The sequence below is a fragment of the Mus caroli genome, chromosome X, assembly GCF_900094665.2.
Source record: "Mus caroli chromosome X, CAROLI_EIJ_v1.1, whole genome shotgun sequence".
In the NCBI taxonomy this organism is placed as follows: Eukaryota; Metazoa; Chordata; class Mammalia; order Rodentia; family Muridae; genus Mus; species Mus caroli.
The window spans coordinates 63,188,307-63,193,743 of NC_034589.1; the positions used below are offsets into that span (position 1 = coordinate 63,188,307).

At 38.8% G+C, this 5,437-nt stretch overlaps 2 pseudogenes; both read right to left on the reverse strand.

The window, feature by feature from the left end:
- Window positions 1-583: 583 nt before the first annotated feature.
- Window positions 584-949, reverse strand: LOC110287505 (annotated as a pseudogene).
- A 1,954-nt stretch (window positions 950-2,903) lies between these two features.
- Window positions 2,904-3,516, reverse strand: LOC110287510 (annotated as a pseudogene).
- Between the last annotated feature and the right edge of the window lie 1,921 nt (window positions 3,517-5,437).

The following is a 5,437-nucleotide window of genomic DNA, read 5'->3' on the forward strand; positions in this document are numbered from 1 at the left end:
TGAGTGTGAGGGGTTTTTTTGAGCAGTACTCTTTAAAGAATTGTGTTTAATAAACAGCCATAGATTGTAAAGGGATGAAAGGGACTATTTCAAATATCTTGGAATGCATTAGCCATAGCCCATTTTAATGTCCCTTCATGGTAAAAGCTGCCTGGTGGTGCAGTCTACTCCTTCTTAGCAAGGATGTCCTGGGAAAGATGAATATGAAGAGTATTTTACACACACTGTCCAAGCCTTCTAGAGAAGTTGAGGAATGAATGACAAAGCTTCCAATCCTGAGAGTCCGTGATACAACTGACAAGGAACTAATTGAATCTGTATAAGAGACACTACTTAGTAGAGTTTGGAGGTATGAGATGTAACAAAATAAGGAAAGATGAAGGAAAACCAGTGAGGAAAAAAAATGAATGAAATTTAAGATGCGAGACATTGGGTTTATAGATAGATAGATAGATAGATAGATAGATAGATAGATAGATAGATAGATAGATAGATAGATATAGTAAAATGACTTTTATTTGCTCATAAAGTTCAATTTTAGATTTCTTTAGAATACTTCCATTTTAGTAAAAGCAAAGGCCAATTAGTCCTCACACTCTGAACCATCTTCATCTTGACTAATCTGGTAATAACAACGTTCGTAAGTCTCCTTGTCAGATGTGACCACACAAAGCCAATCACGGAGATTATTCTTCTTAATATATTTATTGGTAAGATATTTCAAAAACATTTTAGAGGACTGTTTCTCAAAAACAACTGTGATTTTATTCTTCAGGTGTTCAATGTGAACATTTCCAAGATTTCCAGTTTTTCCATTGACTTTAACCTTCTCCCATAGAAACTGTTTAACATTTCCAGAATCAAAAATTCCATCTTCTACTGGATGAGTAAGGTCCAAATGAAGCCTCCAGGTTGAATTCTTAGGCTTCTTGTCTTTCTGCAGTGTCATGTTGAGGTGCATCCATAGAAAGAGGCAAGACCTTGTTTTAATGGAGGAAAATGAACACTATCAGCATCAACCAAGCCCACTTGCAAGTAGGCTCTTCTTTTAGCAAGTGAGATTTAGGACCAGGGCTTATACAGGTTATATCTCATTTTCCAAGTAAATAGCCTGAGGCATAACTGACACCATCTGCAAAATAGCAAATCATAAGCACCAATTGTGGTTTAGTTTGAAATATTTTGATTTCTGTTCTTCAGTTATGGTAGATTTGTTTATTGGCAATAGGTTCTGGAATATTATTTTATTCATGACATCATTTATCTCAGCTTGGACTCTGAGCCTAATTTTTCACTAATGGGTATAATTTCCCCACACATTATCTGAAGATAACAAAGTGGGTGGCATACATACATTCCTTCTATTACTAATTGACACTGGTTATCTACCAGCTCAATAAACATTTATTTAACTCTCTTATAAGATGGTGACTCTTATCGTAGTCAATAAAAACATAATATATCTTTTCCTGTTTTGATTTGTTTGTTCAAATATAAATAAATCATCAATGTGTTTTGCATTTTAATATTACTTAAAATGCATTTATTTCAATTACCATGAAATAGCAAAACAAACTTCTGAGTACGTGAAGTTTCAAACTGTATATACTCAATTACCAATAGTAAAAATACAAATTTTCATCAATCAAGGTTGAAAACTGAACCATGTCATTTTAATGAATATCCACAATTTCAAGAGGAGTTTTAAACATATCAAATTCACAAAGTGCAAAAAAATTCCTTGTTCTTTTCCCTTCTCTTCCATCCTCTGCATTACTAGCAAAGGAAACCCACAGATGGACAGTATGGTCAGGTTATGTTGTAAAATAAACTACAGAGCTGTCTTCCAAATGTACCTTTTTTTACTTCCACCAGTAATGGGAAATGACTTCTACTGTTCCAAGGCCTTCTTTATTTGTTGTTGTTAGGGATATGTGTATGTGTCCTCATTCTTAATAGCTGAGCAGTATTCCATTGTGTAAATAAAACCACTATTTCTGTATCCATTCTTCCATTGTGGGTCATCTGGGTTGTTTCTACCTTCTGGCTATAACATATAAGGCTACTATGAATATAGTGGAGCCCATGCCCTGTGGCATGGTGGGGCATCTTTTGGGTATATGCCCAAGAGTAACATAGCTGGATCTTCAGGTAGATCTACTTCCAATTTTTTGAGGAACCTCCAGGTTGATTTCCAGAGTGGTTGTACCAGTTTGAAATTCCACCAGCAGTGGAGGAGTGTTCCTCTTTCTCCACATCCTCGCCAGCATCTGCTGTCACCTGAGTTTTTTATCTTAGCCTTTCTAATTGGTGTAAGGTGGAATCTCAGTTCCAGTTAGCATTTTTCTCTTCATTTAATGGTTAGCAATATTAGCATATCTATAAATGAGTTGTTAGACTTAATATCATTTCAATTCCAGCTCATCATTATGGAAATACTGTGAAATCAGGAGATATTTAGGCAAAGGTATGAAAACATTTCATGGAAGTTAATTTATCTTAATTAATACTTAATTTAATTTTTATTAAAATATTTTAATATTCTGAACTTTCCCCTCCACCTTTAAAATAAAATTTAGTTTGAATTAACTTCTTTTTTTCCAGGGTTTCAAAGGCATTTTTTTTATTCACTATTTTTGATGACTATAAATAAGTGTTTCCACTATGGAAAAGAAAGCACAGTACATTTTCATGACTGGGGAATGGATTTCTGAAGTCATGTTCAATGGTGTTAAAACTTGGAGGAAAAAAAAAGTTTAAACAAAACAAAACAAAAAAACAACCTGAAGGTTGGAATTCAGTTCTTTATAAAGTCCTTTGTAAAAACAAAACAGAATAAAAACAAACCTTAAAGGGTAGGGAAAATTTTTAAAAAGAAAATGAAAGGAAAAAGTCAGAGTGATTCATCGCTTCTCCTCAGACTTCTCTTCAGCCTCATCTCTGGCCTCCCTCACTGAAAAGGCTTTCAGCTTCTTGGCCACCTTTTCGGCATTATCATTTTTGCCTGGTCGTTCCTTTTCTCTCTCTTCAATTTCTTTCCTGCATTCTTCAAACTTTGTTTTGAACTTTTGTGCATTCTCAGCATTTAGGAAGTGGATGGCGAGCAGCTCAGGCTTGGGGCACTCGTCAGCAAAGTCGGTGTGGGTATTCCAGACCCAGGCTCCGTCACTGCCAGCATTCGGCTTCAGCTCCATCAGTGGTGTGATATAATGGTTGGCACATATCTTCAAGGTTTTGTCCCTCCTCCTGAGAAGGCAGATGGTCCCTTTCTTCTTGTGCTTCAGAAGCCTGACGTCTCCAGTGCCTTGCTCCTTCCATTATGGGAGGTCATTCTCTGACACAAACCAGAACAGCTTTGCAAGCATCTTACAAAGTTCCTCTTCATCTTCCTCCAGCGTTTTAATTTCTTGCTCAGGAAGAGAAACTATTGGCTCGAACTGGGGTGTCGTGATTGGAATCATCTGCATTCTCTGTGGAAGTACCATGGTCCTCGTGACTCTCCTTGGCAGCAGCCATGGGGGCATGGTGTCTGTGTCTCAACTAGCTCAAGCGTCGCTGGCTTGGGGGCCTCTGGAATTAACATCTTATTGAGGTCAATGTGTGTGGACACATTGAATCTGTGGTTAAAGAGAGGCTCTAAATTATGTTTTCAGCTCCACAAAAGCTGGATTTGGTTATAAATGTAGCCATGGGTCAGTCATAGAAACTTAGGACCTAAAACTTACCTGTAGCTGCTAAAGACGAAGTGACCAGCAGAGTAGACTTTATGACCAGTCACAGAGGTATGTAACTAACAATCCTCAAGTCAAAAAGCTCAAGTACTCAGGAAAAACGCAGAAATATTTGGAAATTCATCTGAAACTAAGCAAACTACCCAGGTACCAGTGTTTATGTTTTCCTCTTACCCAACTTTGAAGGCCAGAGTTTGAAGCATCCTCATGGATGCTTGGCCTCATGGCAAAGCATCCCTTTGCCCCTTCACTCTTTCCAAATATAAATCATCAATAAGTATGCTTTATTAAACTTCTGCCAGTGTCATTCTCTCATCACAGTCATAACAAATGGCGCTCACTGTTTCTGTGAATGCCCTGTATCTAACTCTTCTAACTAAACATCATATAACCCCCAGGAATAACACAGACATCATCTCTTCTAGAAAACTTCTTGCACATCTCTGTCTCCATTACTGACATAGCACCTCTTTGTCTGTGAACCTATAGCTCCAAAGTGACCCCCAGAAAAGCATTAAACTTACTGTGCAACAAGATGTGAGACTTAAAATTACTATGTATCATTTTTGTTTTTTATTTTTTTATTAATTACTTTATTTATTTACATTTCAAATGTTGTACCTCTTCCAGATCCCTGATTCCCATCTTCTCTAAGAGGGTGCTCCCCCACCCACACACTCCCACCTCACTTCTCTAGAATCCCCCTTCTATGGGGCATCAAGCCTCCACAGAACCAAACACATCCCTTCCCATTGAAGCCAGACAAGGCAATTCCCTACTATATATATATAGCAGTGGCCACATACCAGCCCGTGTATGTTCTTTGCTTGATAGCTTAGTTCCTGGGAACTTTAAAGAGTCCAGTTAGTTGATACTGTTTTGTTGTTCTTCCTATGGAGTTGCTAACCCCTTCAGCTTCTTCAGCCTTCCCTTAACTCTTCCATAGGGGTCTCCAGGTTAAGCCCAATGGTTCTTTCTAAGTATCTGCATCTGTCTCAGTGGGATGCTGGTAGAGACTCTCAAAGGACAGCCATTCCAGGCTCCTGTCTGCAAACACATCATGGCATCAGCAATAATGTCAGGATTTGGTGCCTGTGCATAGAGTGGACCCCAAGTTGGGGCAGTATCTGGAGGGCTGTCCTACTGTCTGAACTCCATTTTTTTGTCCCTACATTTCCTTTAGACAGATACAATTCTGTGTCAAAAATTTTAAGATTGGTGGGTGGCCCCATCCCTAAGCTGGGGGCCATGTCTATCTATGTACTGGAGGTGTTCTTTTCAGGTTTCATCTCCCTACTGCTGGGCATTTAGGCTGTCATCCCCATTGGGTCATAGAGCCTCCCACATCTCTGGTGTCTTGGACTTTCTAGTGTTTCCCTCTCCTCCCCTCCCCCACATTCACAGCTGCATATTTCAATTCATTCTCCTGGACTGCTGGCTTCTCTTCTGTGTCATTCTACATCTGAACCCACCCCCTTTTCTCCTCCCTCTCCCCTCCAGGACATTCCTCCCTCTGCCTCTTGTGATTATTTTGTTCTCCTTTTTAAGTGGCATTGAAGCATCCACTCTTGGACCTTCCTTCTTGTTAACCTTCATAAGGTCTGAGTTGTATCATGGGTATTCTGAACCTTTTGCCTAATATCCACTTATCAGTGAGTACATATCATGGATGTCTTTTGGGCCTGGATTATCTCACTCAGGATGAA